Here is a 15,984-nt window from a genome sequence, read left to right as displayed (position 1 = left end):
GGAAAGACGAGACCGGGCGTGCCCGGGAGGTTCGGGCGTGCCCGGGAACAGTGAGTCCGGGCATGCCCGGGAGAGGCGCGTCTGGCCGTGTTCTGGCCGGTGCAAGGCGATTATGTACATCCAGCGGTAACCGCTACAATATCTTCAAATGTTTAAAACACTATTGGGTCAAAAACAACAGGCTGTGCTGATAATGCGTCGGACACCAATGCAGTCTCACCTTTTTAGCAGGTCCTTGGAACACTGAAAAGGAAGAAAACAAAGGATGAGCTCAAGATATTTGAATAAATGAATGTTTCTTTTTATTTATGAAATATTGGAGAGTTCACAGAACACGATACCCCATGCAGTGTTCAATGAGGTGCTTCACTTTTAATAAAATAATGATTTTAAAGATCGTCATTAAAAATATCCAGGGGTTTAGTGTTACTGAAGCAATCTTGTACATCACCCTTTTACACTGCATATAAGACGACGTTTTGTCACAGTTTAGTAGATGGAGGCGTTGTTTATCACCAGAGAACACAGAATCATCAGCATCATACTGGCAAATGACCACTGGGTGACAAATGTCCGATCGTTTTTACTCCCGAGGTGAACTCCCAAAATCTTGGCGGTTATTTTTATCGCACATGCGGGATGGAAGGCAGCGAAGGCGCTTACCAGAATGGAAGCACACGGGTTTATTCCCGAACCCACAATGAATAAACGAACACAACAAATGAAAAATGCCACAATAATGGTTTAATAAAAATAAATGCAAGACTAAATAAATGTTGAAGAAAACTAATTGCAATTCCTACATTGTGGATCCTCCAGTCAGACACAAATACGAACACACAGGGGAATTATAAAGTAAAATAAATATTCTTTTAAAAAAAACAATAAAATCAATGTAGAGAAGAATAATACAGCACTGTATTTTGCTGTATTTTGCTGTATTTTACTCTGCTGTATTTGTTGTATTTTGCTGTATTTTTCTCTGCAACTGTTGGTCCTATTGGCACAAAATTTTCAACAAGTGATTGGCTAGACCTGTAAAAGTTTTTCTGCCAATTATGACGTTATAGGTCACATGGTATGGGCGGCATATTGGAAAAGCACCTTCAACTTTGCCCCTCTATATCTCAGAAACGGCTCAATGGAAAAAAAATGGAGCCATGGCTTTTTCTAAAGAACTCTGCATTGGGACAAAAATATGTTTATTTAGGTTATTATAAGTGCTAACATTATGAAGTTAGAATTCGACAAATTTAACTCTTGATGCCATGAATATGATATTTTTTTGCATGACGTAAGTGAAAAAAAATTCAGAATCCAAATTTTTTTACCGTCATAGGTCACATGGTTTGACCACCATATTGTTTCTCATGAAAAATATGAAAAACCCTTTTCCTCCAAAACGGCTGAACAGATCGAGCCCAACTTTCGCATGCATGATCGCATACCCATGACGACACAAATTTCAGCGACCGTGACATCATAGGTCACATGGTTTAGGATGACGTTCCGCAACCTATGCGTCACATGATCCCAATGTTTGGATCCCAAAAACCCAATGTTTGGGTCGCGAAGGATTTTCAATGGGTTTCACGATCGTTTCAGAAATCGCGGGGAAAAAACTTTATCGATGATTTACTTCTCCCGACTGAACAGAACAGAGATCAAATGAATGCCAACACAAACTTTATAGTGTGGACTCTTCTGACGCGTTGTACCGATGTACCGCGATGTACGGCGCGTGCATCGTCAGTCAGATCATACGTTAAGTTTCCGACTAAACAATTCCGACTAAACAAACAGCGTAAATGTCCATTGATTTTCATTAGAAAGATTGAACTGTGAGCGTAAGGTACTCACCATGGCTAGAAAGTATCAGCCTGTGCTCCTGAACTATGGGTTCACCTTGAATATCGATAAGCACAATGTTCATCGACCACAGTGTGTGATATGCCTTGACGTGTTGGCTAACGAGACCCTCAGGCCCCAAAAGCTGAAACCGCACCTAGAGAAGAAACATGGAGATCATGTCAACAAGTCGCGGGAGTTTTTTTCTCCGGAAAGAACGCGAGATGAACAACAGCAAGTCAGTAATGAGTATGGCTGTTTTTCCATCGAAGGGACTGACCAAAGCCAGCTACCTCGTGGCGGAGAAGGTAGCCAAAGAAAAGAAACCGTACACTATTGCGGTACAAAATGGGCTCAACAAATTGATATGTTACTTCATGAACCCCGGAAACCCCTGTGAAAACACGGGAAGACTGTGTTGGCATTTGTGCGGTGCGGCATCCATGACAGATCGGCGCAGCCAGAGGCAAGCTGGACCCACTGCTTCCTCCACCGCGAGGCATTAGCGGCGAAAGGGATGTCACCTGGACTTGCCAAAAGTAATAGACCTTGCAGTGAAAACAATCAATCATCTCAGGAAGAGCGCCCTAAATTCGAGGTTGTTTGCAGAGGTGTGTAAGGAGCAAGATGCAGAACACACCACGGTGCTGTATTTTGCAGCTGTTCGCTGGCTCTCCAGAGGAGATGCTTTGGCAAGATTTATGAACTTCGCGACCAGGTCCTCGCATTCTTGGAGGTGTCTAGGTCAGACCTGGCAGTCTACCACAAAAACAACAAATTCATCGCAACATTGGCAAACATGGCCGACATCTTCAACTTGTTGAACAATCTAAACATATCGTTCCAGGGCAAAACGAATAAGCAGGCGAAATCCGTGTTCGTAATGTATGACAAGATAGTGGCGTTCAAGTCAAAGCTGGATCTATGGAAGAGAAGAGTACAGACCAATGATGAATTTGACATGTTCGAAAACCTGGATGATCTACTCAGCAAGAGTGTTGAGGAACGTGTGGACATGAAGGATGTCATCGTCGAACATCTGGTGAACCTGCGCACACGATTTGACGAATACTTTCCTGTTGATCCACGTGTGGAGAAGAAGTGGATCCGAGACCCTTATTCAGTCGACGTTCAGCAGTGCTGCAACTTGTCCAACAGATTGAAAGAGGACTTGATCGACGTCGTGTCCGACGGTACACTTGAGACACTGTTCAGGAAGGACACTTTAGTAAAGTTTTGGCTGACAGTGTCGCATGACTACCCAGAGATTGCACATCTCGCGGTAAAGTTCCTGATGCCATTCACGACGACGTGGATGTGTGAGGCAGGTTTCTCAACGGTGACATATCTGAAGTCCAAGTATCGAAACGAACTGGAGACAGTGGCCCTGTGCGCCAACCTGAGAATCGCATTGTCGCCGCTTCAAAGCCGAATCGATTATCTCGAAGCCAATAAGCAAAGTCAACCATCGCACTGATGTGGATAATCCACATCTACAATGATGCTAACGGAACATTTGAATTAGGCTTGTAAGTTTCACTTTTGGGTTTATTCAGTGAAAGTTGTTTATTTCATGTTGTTCATGATAACGGAACATTGAACCCGGATATAATTATAAGTTCAGATGCATATCGGGTTTTTTCAGTAAAAGTTATTCTTGTTTTGTTTATCAGTTCATGTTACATTTTAAGTTCATCATCTATTCACGATGAAGATTCAAATAAAGTTCAAACACCTTATCTTGGCGTGTCACTCTAATAATTAAAGTTTTATCCTATTTCACAAAAGATACACCGCCCATGAATGTTGTGAGATTCATCTTCATCTTCTTCATTAAATCTTCATCCGGATTCATCGTAGGGGCGGATTCATCTCTTCCGAAGCTGCTAACAAGGCAGGGAGTTTACGCCTGATTGGCTGACAATAACATCAAGTGGGCGGTGTCTGTGATCGAAGTCGCTGCTCATTCTCAAGGGGGGCGTGGTCTCTCGCCTCTCTCTCCTCATGGTCGTGGAGATCCGTACAAAATAACAACAAAATAAGGACAGTGTTTGGTATGATTGTCGTCACTTTGCTTTATTGTTCAATTACGAATTGTACTACTGTACTAAGATGATGGACCGAACCCTCGATATTTCCGTGACGGTTTGTGTTGGGAGGAGGGAGGGGGGGTTCCATGGGTCGCGACTGGATGCCTGGGTTTTTTATTGGGTCCTGGGCTAAAAAGGTTGCGGAACGCAGGTTTAGGAGTTATGACGTTTTGAAGCATAAACCTTAAAACCCATCTCCTCCCTAATTTTTGAAGATATCGAGTGGAAACTTTACACATATGTTCCCCATGTCGGGAAGCTCAAATGGTCTTTTGAAATTTGTGTCAAGTCACATGGTTTGACAGCAATGTTTAATTGAATGAAAATCTTTAAAACCTTCTATCTCTTGAACTGCTCCATTGATTGACCTGAAACATTAATGTAATGTAGCTGACATCAAGAGGAATAAGTGTTGAAAACTTCAACATGATTGCTTGTATGGTCTGGAAGCCAGAAGTTATTATTGGAAGAAGAAGAAACTCTAGAATTCTTCATCTTATGCCATGTCAATGATTGTGCCACTGCCATTTTTCAGATTTACTTCCTTTAAAAATCATTTTCTCTGCAGTCGTTGGACCGATTGACAGGACATTTTTACCATAGGAATGCCTCGGCCTGTAAAATATTTAAATGGGAATTATGACGTCATAGGTCATGTGGTTCGGGCGGCATCTTGGAAAAAACGAAAAACTTTGCACCTCGATATCTTCAAAAGTGCTGTGCAGAAAAGATTGAGACATGGCTCATTGTAAAAAAAACTCTCCATGTAGAATAAAGTAAGTGAATGATGATGTCATAGGTGCCTCCATTATCACATGATAATTCGAAAAGTAGCCAAACACATCTGATCGTAGATCTACTATAGTTTATATACCCCGCAAGGGTTAATAACGCGACCCTTCTTGCCACTAATATGGAGTTCTGCCAAGGAGGTTTTCGTGGCATTTTTCCAAAGGCCGCTTCTCATTCAAACGTAATAACAATTATGGCAATGACATCATATTAATGATATTACAACCCCACTCCACAATGGGGTTTTTTGACTTGCGATATTGCCCCCCAACCTTCCCACCCGACACCCTTACGGAAGTAAATTTTATTATAGAGAATTTAGAGTGATGAGGCATGGTCTGATATTTTCAATGACCTTATCTAACATAAGTAATATTAATAATAATTAGCAATAATAATGTCATGTTTAAGACAGTGGTTAAGGCCACTAGGTGACGAATGGCCGATCGTGTTTACTCCCGAGGCGAACTCCCAAATTATTGGTGGTTCTGGAAGGTGTGAGATGAAATGCTGCGAGACGTTTATCGACGCGAAACACACGGGTTTATTCTGGAACCCACGATGAATAAACGAACAAAATAAATGAAAAATGCCACATGATTAATTTAATAAGAATAAACAAAAGAGGTGCAAATGAAAGGTTAGGTAAAACTAAATCCGAATTTGAGATGTCTTCATTCAGTCACAAAAACACACAAGGAAAATAGAAAATAAAATAAATGTTTGCTTTTAGTCGGCCAGCACTCAGCTCTTGTCTCAACAAGGACTTTTAGACGCTTGGTGGTCGTTAACTGGTAAGGTTGGTCGACGAAAGGACTGCATGTCGAAGTGCCCCAAAATTGCGCTGTCAGCCACGTGAGCGCACTGAGCTGTGAAGCAGGCAGCCAAACGTCCTCCTCTCAATTCCAGGCCAGCAAGCACAAAGCGGCTCCCAGCTCCCACAAAGAGCACCACCATCACCAATCCCTCCTCCTCACGATAAAAGTTGTCCAAGCCACTCTTTCTCAGTTTCCTCTTCAAAGCGTGCACAGAGAAAAAACCAGCTCCTTCAACAAGCACAAGTGCCAAAAGAGAGACACGCTCTTCTTCCTCCATGACAAAACTATCTGACCTCGAGCCTGACTCTTTTCCCAACCGTCATTTCTACCCGCACCTTCTGCATGACGTTACCCCGACCAATGGTCGAGCTCCATCAAAACACCCCATGTCGTCCACCAATGAAGAACTTCGGGGGCGTGGCCCGCCGGTTACGATTCCTTGGAGGTGGAGTTTAATTCGCTCGGGAATGTACGGGTTCTGTCCGCATGCAGTGGACAGCCATCGTTGTTTAATGGGGGTGGTTGCATGGCTGGGCTTGGAAATGTACAAACGTAGGGGAAAAGCCACTGGGGGTAATCACATCCTGGGAGAAACTAGCCTTAGACCCTACCTAGTTAACACAAAAACACCCACCGTGTGGTGACACATACACAATCTTAAGCTCACAGTTTTCTCAACTTAAACACATTGAGATGTCTCCTACCCATCCATGGCCCATGCTACAACCATACAGTGCTACCTTTATGATGGGATTCCTCCATCTACCCCCACAAACGTTACAATAATAGGGATAATAACATGTCTCTCTGCTGCTCCCATGGCGAGTGGGTGTACTAGTTAAATAAATATTAAATATCAATTTTCCTTAGTGCGTGCAGGGAAGTGTTTTAGACACTCACAAAAATAGAGAAAAAACCAAATTGATTTCTTCAAAATGCCATCAGGATTAGAACATCACCAGGCAATGCTGGGATAAACGCCTGCTAGTTTACGATAAACCTCACCTGTAGAAAAGAAACAGCCTCCAGTTTCTGGAGTGCTTTGTCCATTGTGGATTTTCCTTGACGTAGAGACGCCATCTGCTGCTCCAGTTTCTCCCTCTGCTTCCCAAGAAGAGAAAGTTTCTCCATTTTCCTCTTATTGATTTCACTCTTCATCAGATCCACAGATTCATTCACAAATTGGCACACCAACCTCCGCTTCTCCTCCAAACTGTCCTCAGCATCTCTGCTGGAGTTCTGGGAAGAATCATTGTTTGAATTATTGAAAAATCAGGAAGAAACTCTTAGAGAAAATGTAGAAACTAATAAAAGGAACAATGGATTTATGGCTGATAGGATTAGATCACTGGTACAAGGTGTGGGTTTTGAAGGTAAAATGAAGTGGGCCCTCTTATCTACAAAGATGATTGAGTCCAGGAACCAATCGGAGATTTCAACCTCTAATAAGTCTAAATTAACATTTAATTATTTCAATTTTTAAGCGGTGAAGCCGTTTCCACATTTGGTTTTGTCCGTCAATCAAAAAATGAAGAAGATGAACCTTTCTAATCCACCGTGTTCAATGCTAATGTGTTCGAAAGGGTAATTATAAAGGGTAATTCTAAAGGGTTTCAAACGATAATTCAAAAGGGTAATTCTCACGGGTTTTAAACGGTAATTCTAAAGGGCAATTATCTTGGGTTTTAAACGGTAATTCTAACGGGTCATTTTCATGGGTTTTAAATGGTAATTATAAAGGGTGTTTAACGGTAATTCTAAAGTGTAATTCTCATGGGTTTTAACCGGTACTTCTAAAGGGTAATTCTCATGGGTTTTAAACGGTAATTTCAAAGGGTAATTCTCATGGGTTTTAAACGGTAATTATAAAGGGTGTTTAACGGTAATTCTAAGGTGTAATTCTCATGGGTTTTAAACGGTAATTTCAAAGGGTAATTCTCATGGGTTTTAAACGGTAATTATAAAGGGTGTTTAACGGTAATTCTAAAGGGTAATTCTCATGGGTTTTAAACGGTAATTTCAAAGGGTAATTCTCATGGGTTTTAAACGGTAATTATAAAGGGTGTTTAACGGTAATTCTAAGGTGTAATTCTCATGGGTTTTAAACGGTAATTTCAAAGGGTAATTCTCATGGGTTTTAAACGGTAATTATAAAGGGTGTTTAACGGTAATTCTAAAGGGTAATTCTCATGGGTTTTAAACGGTAATTTCAAAGGGTAATTCTCATGGGTTTTAAACGGTAATTATAAAGGGTGTTTAACGGTAATTCTAAAGGGTAATTCTCATGGGTTTTAAACGGCAATTCCAAAGGGTAATTCTCATGGGTTTTAAACGGTATTTATAAAGGGTGTTTAACGGTAATTCTAAAGTGTAATTATCATGGCTTTTAACCGGTACTTCTAAAGGGCAATTCTCATGGATTTTAAACGGTATTTATAAAGGGTGTTTAACGGTAATTCTAAAGTGTAATTATCATGGCTTTTAACCAGTACTTCTAAAGGGTAATTCTCATGGGTTTTAAACGTTAATTCTAAAGGACAATTCTCATGGGTTTTTTAAGGTAATTCTAAAGGGCAATTCTCATGGGTTTTAAACGGTATTCTAAAGGGCAATTCTAATGGGTTTTAAACGGTAATTTGCTCCAGTAAGGTTGGGCATGGATTGGGAGAATGGGGGAATTATTCTCTCGCACATGACCTCTCATGAGTACTCTGAGAACGTTTGAAAAACATGTGCCAGTAACACATTGGCTAAGTTGTTAGCTCACACATACACATACAAACATGCAGACATCCGTACAATTGTTGGATTAATTGTTGTTTGCTTCATTCTGTTTGCATCGTCATTTCTCTTCTGAATCTTTTGTTATCGTACATCCCATCACAAAACAACCATGACTTATTACAAGAGAAAGAAAATGACCGAACACCTCCCTCGAGTGCATTCAGTTTTTAAATGGGGGAACGGGGTGGGGGACATGACCTTTGCTAAGTTTCGAAGAACACCCATTCCTTGGTGATTCCCACCTTTGTTCGCTCTTTCTCTTCCTGAACCTGCTGTAGTTGGGATGCAACGCTCTCCATTGACTGTGACACGTGAGGATACTTTGCAGCCAAAACATCCTGAACAGAATAAAGAAACAACAGAAGTAAAGAATCGTGAACCTGTGGTGGATTAAAAAGTAACATCCTGCACATAAATAGATAAATACTGCACATTAACATACACATTTGTGAGAAATATCACAGTGAAGACGATGGCCGTTTGTTAAAACTTCATAACAATCTCTTTTGTTTCAATCTATAGATGCACGAGAAAAAGTCGCAGAACAACATTAACCACAAAAACTGTTTCTCAACTGTATTCAAGGTCGATGTTTGGTGAAGCACTGAAGCTTTCATGATTACATCACTCTACATTAAATTAATTATTTAATTATGTGGCAGGTAGTTGAACTGAGATTATATGACGTCACTGCCTTTTTCATGTTTAAGTTGGAAGATTGAAAGTTGCTCTTGGCCATGAATATTCTTCCTTATTCCAAAACAAACTGAGTTTCTTGTGGTGGATTCTGAACCTTCATCATGTTGATGTAAAATCAACAATTTAACCTTTTTATCAGATGGACACGTGAAAAGCTTATTCATTCCTCGTTACGGCTTGTACAGGTGAATGATCAACAGCAGAACATGATAAACAATTCTGATGAGACACTCATTCTCAGAAATGTCACATTTGTGAGGAAATTCCACTTCCATTATGTAACAAGATGATCAGAAATCGATTATAATTGATAATCGGGAATTAAAAAAAAATTCAGGTGCAACCTCAAGCCCAATACATTAAAAAAACATTTTGGATGAAATACAAACAATAACCGTTTTCATTGATTTACTCACCTTTAGTTCAGAATGAGCAATCTCCACATCAACAACGTCGTGGTCCCTATGTTGTCCACCCATGCACGTGACGCACATCAAGCTCTCATCATCCTTACAATAGAGTTGGATTGGCTTTCCATGTTTTGTGCATCTTAGTTCCTCAATCTTCACTCCACCAATTTGTGCCCTTTCTGTTGATGAGGCTTCAGGTGTTTCTCACAGCAGAGGATCTCACAAGGTACACACCTCTTCGCTGCCTCTCTCTTACAAACCTCACAATGACTATCGGTGCCCCCAGGGCCTCCCTTCTTCACATTCACAATATTTTCCATTAAGTAGGCAATGGTCACATTCTTCTTGAGTTTTGGTTTTTGTGGAAAAACCTCACGGCAAATTGGACAAACACAGGCTGTGTCTTCTTCCTTGCTCGCCCAGTATGTCTCTATACACACACGACAAAACGAGTGGCCGCATGGCAAACCAACAGGCTCGTCATAGACAGCAAGGCACACTGAGCAGGTGAGTGCATCCAAATTATCTCCCATATTAGATGAAGAAGAAGCCATCTCCTTGGCGTCAGAGAAGAGTGTGAAGCAGAATTGAATTAAAACCTGCAAATGGAGATCGAAAAGAAGAAAAAGTTAAGCTTTTTAAACTATAATTATATTGAAATAAATAACTAGAAGCATGGCTTCATTAGAACACATACCTCCGCATACCTCGTCAGAACGCATACCTCCACCAGGCTGAACAGTTTATAAGTCTTGTAGTCCACTGATAGGCTGGAATTGTCTCCGGACCTAAACCAAAATCTAATCGGCTTGTTGTTGTCACCTACCAAACTCATCCACCAAGTTTTGTCATATCTCGTCCACAACATTTTGAGATATCATGATATATATAGTTTTTGGACCCCTCTCTCAATGGTGAAGAGTACCTAAAAAAAAGGTAACCATATTCTCGAAGCCGGATGCGGATCCGGATTCAGATCTTCACCAAAATCTAATCACTATTCCATTGTCACAGACCGAACTCATCCACCATGTTTCGTCTGAAACTTTTTGAAATATCGTGCGATATATCGTTTTTGGCCCCCTATCTAAATGGTGAAGAATTACTTTGAAGAATTCTTATATCTGGATCCAGATCTTCACCAAAATAGAATCAACTTGTCCTGGTCAGACAACCAACCAGTCCACCAAATGTCGTTTGGATCCGTCCATAACGGTTTGAGATATCCTGCTCACAGACAGACCGACAGACAGGGGTGAAAACATATCGATACTCTGTCTACATTCAGTGGTGGAGGTAACAATTACGTGAGGAATAATTATCATTCAGATTCAGGGTATTAAAGTGTGTGTGTGTGTGTGTGTGTGTGTGTGTGTGTGTGTGTGTGTGTGTGTTTGTCGATGTAAGTTAAACAGTTAAAAGGAAGGAATATGTGATTGAAAATGTGTGAGGATCACTGATATGGATAGAATGTGTTGGTTGCCATGTTGGATTTTCAACATGAAACACTTACTTTTGATGGGAAGAGAGAATCACAAAACAGAGGGATTGTGGGTAACAGTTGAAATGCTGGCAGCAAATAAATTTCGATGAAGATTATTGTCAAATGGAGTAATGAAGATCAGGGTTCAGTGAGAAATGCAGTTTTTTGTATACATAGTCGAGGCTCGTGGGAGATCGGGAGCTCGTACTAGTACAATGAACGGATCAGAAAGTGACAGGACAAAGGGAACAGCAGAGAGAGGGGGGAAACACCAACAGCAGAGAGAGGGGGGAAACACCAACAGCAGAACCAAAGTAGTTGAAGGCCAAAGGATGTAGAGGGTCTAATGGGGTCTTGAGTGTCTTAAGGGTCTTGGGGGGTTAATTTGTCCAAATAGACTTCAGGAACAAAAGTTAACGCTCTCAGAGGTTTAGGGTTTGAAGGGTCTGAAGGGTCTAAAGGGCTGAAGGGGTCTAAGGGGTTAAAGGGTCGAAATTAAAAGGTCTGTAATGGTCTGTAAGGTGTACGGGATTTAAAAGGTGAAAATGTCTTAAAGGTATGTTCCTTTCTTAAATTAATTCCTTAATTAAAAGGTATGTCTTAAAGGTAGGTAATTAACGCCACACCACACGTCAACACTTGAGTAACAACATGGCAGCTATTGTTAAATTCCCCGAACTCGAGTATTCTGTGGCTCTGGGTTAGCGAATTGTTTTTCTATATAAGATGGAGGTTCATGGAAGAGTAAAACCTGGTGTTGGCAAAACGGTTAAGATGGCTGGCTTAAGATTGCAAGGTCCTGAGTTTCAAGCCCCTGTCATGCAAGTGGGGTCAATCTTGGATCTGTATTTCATAATTGAGTGAAAGATGTTTTTGGGGCCAAGTGGGGTCAATCTTGGATCTGTATTTCATAATTGAGTGAAAGATGTTTTTGGGGCCAAGTGGGGTCATTCTTGGATCTGTATTACATAATTGAGTGAAAGATGTTTTTGGGGCCAAGTGGGGTCAATCTTGGATCTGTATTTCATAATTGAGTGAAAGATGTTTTTGGGGCCAAGTGGGGACAATCTTGGATCTGTATTTCATAATTAAGCAAAAGATGTTTTTGGGACCAAGTGGGGTCAATCTTGGATCTGTATTACATAACTGAGTGAAATATGTTTTTGGGGCTAAGTAGGGTCAATCTTGGATCTGTATTACATAATTGAGTGAAAGATGTTTTTGGGGCCAAGTGGGGTCAATCTTGGATCTGTATTTCATAATTGAGTGAAAGATGTTTTTGGGGCCAAGTGGGGACAATCTTGGATCTGTATTACATAATTGAGTGAAATATGATTTTGGGGCCAAGTGGGGTCAATCTTGGATCTGTATTACATAATTGAGTGAAAGATGTTTTTGGGGCCAAGTGGGGTCAATCTTGGATCTGTATTACATAATTGAGTGAAATATGTTTTTGGGGCCAAGTGGGTACAATCTTGGATCTGTATTTCATAATTGAGTGAAAGATGTTTTTGGGGCCAAGTGGGGTCAATCTTGGATCTGTATTACATGATTGAGTGAAATATGTTTTTGGGGCTAAGTGGGGTCAATCTTGGATCTGTATTACATAATTGAGTGAAATATGTTTTTGGGGCCAAGTGGGGTCAATCTTGGATATGCATTTCATAATTGAGTGAAATATGTTTTTGGGGCCAAATGGGGTTCAATCTTGGATCTGTATTTTATGATTGAGTGAAAGATGTTTTTGGGGCCAAGTGGGGTCAATCTTGGATCTGTATTACATAATTGAGTGAAATATGTTTTTGGGGCCAAGTGGGGTCAATGTTGGATCAGTATTACATAATTGAGTGAAATATGTTTTTGGGGCCAAGTGGGGTCAATCTTGGTTTTGTATTACATAATTGAGTGAAATATGTTTTTGGGGCCAAGTGGGGTAAATCTTGGATCAGTATTTCATAATTGTGTGAAATGTGTTTTTGGGGCCAAGTGGGGTCAATCTTGGTTTTGTATTTCATAATAGAGTGAAATATGTTTTTGTGGCCAAGTGAGGTCAATCTTGGATCAGTATTACATATCTGTGCAAATTACGCTGTAAAAAAACTCTATTTTGAAATAACATTTTCCTGAACATTTTCTTTCATAGAAAAAATATTTCCATGACCTGTGAAGTAGAAAGGAATGAATTTGCATTCAGCATGAATCAGAATTAAATGTGTGATTTAAATAAACAAGAACAAGGAAAACCAGATAAACCGGGTGTTTCACTTCGCTCTCTTACGCGCACATCGTTGGTTTAAAGAGAGGACAACATGAACAAATTGATGAAAATAAGAAACTTATGGTATTTGTTACAATTGAGGTGCTTCCTTGTAGTTTGTTTCTTTAACAATAAAAATACTCTCCAGGTAGCACACTAACTAATGTTGGCCCAATGGTGGGAAAAGTTGGAATGGCCATAATGGGATATTCGACATTGTACGTCGAACGTAGTCAATACATTTACCCCCCACACCCCCAACCCCTTAACCATAAATAACGAGCCAACACCAAGAAACTCGACACGGATGTGCATCATTTTCTGCAGTTTCTGAACATGTCACGTTATTCCCAGTACTGGATGATTCTCTTGAATCCTTGAATAGAAGTCACGGGTGTGGCTCTAAAACTTGTTGTAAAAAGAAAAACTTTTTGACTCGCCCTCATATGTATGTGCAGGTCAGGAAGTTGGGAAAACAGGTATAAAACAGGTAAGAGTAAAACTTATTGCAAAATAAGGTACAAATCAAACACAGGTACACAAACACATCGGGACCAAAAACAAGTGGGAACCATATATAACAACCAGATGAATTTCATATTTACCTTTGTGATTCCAAAGAGGTTTATCAATCCTTGTAATAAAACCATATAATAATCTGTTATTCCATAACACAGCAACTGAATGATATTTACATTACCTCTCCTGATGAAGCTGTTTTCAAACTGAACGATTATTAGATCCTCCAAGGAAGCATCACACAGGTGTGTCACTTTCATGACATCACACAGGAATGTAATGACATCATCGACTTGTTGTGCCAATTCGACCTTGTTGTTACTGTTTTCACATCTAATGACAATCTCACCATGTTTTTGGTTCCATCTCATTTCTGGAAAGTCCGCAACACTTTTATATCTTCTTCACTTCACATTGCAACAATAATGTATAAATTATTATCATTACAAAAATATCACGTGAACATTCTTGATCTTTTATAAATCTAACTTTCAGCTCACTCTGAAAAGTCATTCAGACCACAGGACTTCAACTTTGTTATTGTTAAAACTAGCGTGACTCGGCGTGCTCCGCACACCTCAGCACACGTCGTTTTAGAGGGATAGGCATCTTTGACCATTTCGGTGTCTTTTGGGTCTTTTGTGTCTTCATGGTGTTTTGGGTCTTCAGGGCCATTTGGGTCTTCAGGGTATTTTGGATCCTCTGGGCCTTCAAGGGCATTTGGGTCTTTGGGGTGTTTTGGGTGTTCTGGGTCTCGTGGGTCTACGGGGTCTTTTAGATCTTTTGGGTATTTTGGGTTTTTGGGGTGTTTTGGATCTTCGTCGTATTTTTGGGGCTTTGGGGTCTTTTTGGGTCTTCAGGGTATTTTGGGTCTTCGGTGTATTTTGGGTCTTCTGGGTGTTTTCGGTCTTTGGTGTATTTGGGGTCTTCGGTGTCTTCAGGGGATTTTGGGACTTAAGGGTATTTTGCTTCCTCTGGGTCTTTAAGGGTCTTTGCGTATTTTTGGGTCTTCAGGGTCTTGTGGGTCTTCGAGGTCTATTCGTTCTTTGGGGTATTTGGGGTCTTCTAGGTCTTCAACGCCATTTGTGTCTTCAGGGTCTTTTAGATCCCCTGGGCCTTTAGGAGTATTTTGGGTATCTGGGGGTGTTTTGGGTCTTTGGGGTATTTTGGGTCTTCAGGGTGTTTTGGGTCTCCGGGGTGTTTTGGGTCTTCGGGGTGTTTTGGGTCTTTGGGGTGTTTTGGGTCTTCAGGGTGTTTTGGGTTTTTGGGTATTCAGGGTATTTTTGAGCCTCGGGGCCATGAAGGGTATTTTGGGTCTTTGGGGTGTTTTTGGGTCTCCAGGGTATTTTGGGTCTTCAGTGGTCTTGGTGGTCTGAAGGGTCTTGGGGGATTTAAAGGGTCGTCAAAGGTGTGAGGGGTCTCAGCAGTCTCAACGTAATTAAGAGGGTTAATTAAGAGTGTGTTAATTTTATTTGAAGAAGAAGAAGACGTTAACCTGGCATATAAACATATGGACATATATAATGACATAACCATATACATTTGCTCTTTTACAATAAAAAATATATATACAATAACATTTACAAAGTACCCTTGTGATCCCTTTGCTGATCAATCTGAAAGTGCAGGTGTGAATTTTGAGGTGGAAGAAAGACAAGAGGTGGATAAAGAAGAGATGAACACAGAACCTGTGGTGCGTTGTGATATTTCCAGTTTGGGTGTGACCAGGACTGTCACGCACACAGGGTGGGTTTGTTTACACCATTTACAGGAAGATTGTGTTCATCAATGGGAGATCATTATGTTACCATCTGAATAACACAGGAAAGGTTAATGGGAGTAATAAATATCATGGGTGAGAATTTGTGATGGTAATAGATGGAGGTGCACTGCGAGCTTGAACACCTGGAGGGGAAGAGAGTGAGAGAGACAGAACAGCCTCTGGAAGGAGTTTCCAGAGATGGGAGAAGTGAGGAAAAAAAGAGGTGAGGTGTGCAGCCAGCCTGGATTTTGGGAGATTAACCAAGAGGGGCTTGCTGGAAGAACGCGTGCATCCTGGAGTTGATGTGGAGGAGCGGAGGATTAGGAGAGCAGAGGGAGCCATGTTGGAGAATAGAGGGAGAAAACCGAATGACCACCGACCGGCCTGCGGTGTGAGAGCTGCAGACATCATCACAAAGATTCCAATAAATTCGAGAGAGCCACTCCATTTATTGACCACGCCCACTCCATTTATTGACCACGCCCATCCCGCGACGTCCGTCGATTTCCATTCCTCTCCTAC

The 15,984-nt window shown here is 40.9% G+C and overlaps 1 pseudogene across 1 annotated transcript in view; it reads right to left on the bottom strand.

Moving 5' to 3' along the window:
• Positions 1-13,866, bottom strand: part of LOC144894362 (zinc finger protein RFP-like) — a 46,830-nt pseudogene extending 32,964 nt beyond the window's left edge. The window contains exons 1-3 of the transcript XR_013625056.1: positions 13,787-13,866; positions 9,448-10,040; positions 8,575-8,670 (exon numbers count right to left, since the gene is read on the bottom strand). The product of XR_013625056.1 is annotated as a zinc finger protein RFP-like (transcript). The remainder of the gene's footprint in view (positions 1-8,574; positions 8,671-9,447; positions 10,041-13,786) is intronic.
• Positions 13,867-15,984: the final 2,118 nt, after the last annotated feature.

This window comes from Myxine glutinosa, chromosome 1 (assembly GCF_964187855.1).
Source record: "Myxine glutinosa chromosome 1, kmMyxGlut1.1, whole genome shotgun sequence".
Lineage (NCBI taxonomy): Eukaryota > Metazoa > Chordata > Myxini > Myxiniformes > Myxinidae > Myxine > Myxine glutinosa.
This window is presented reverse-complemented; position numbering and strand designations above follow the sequence as displayed.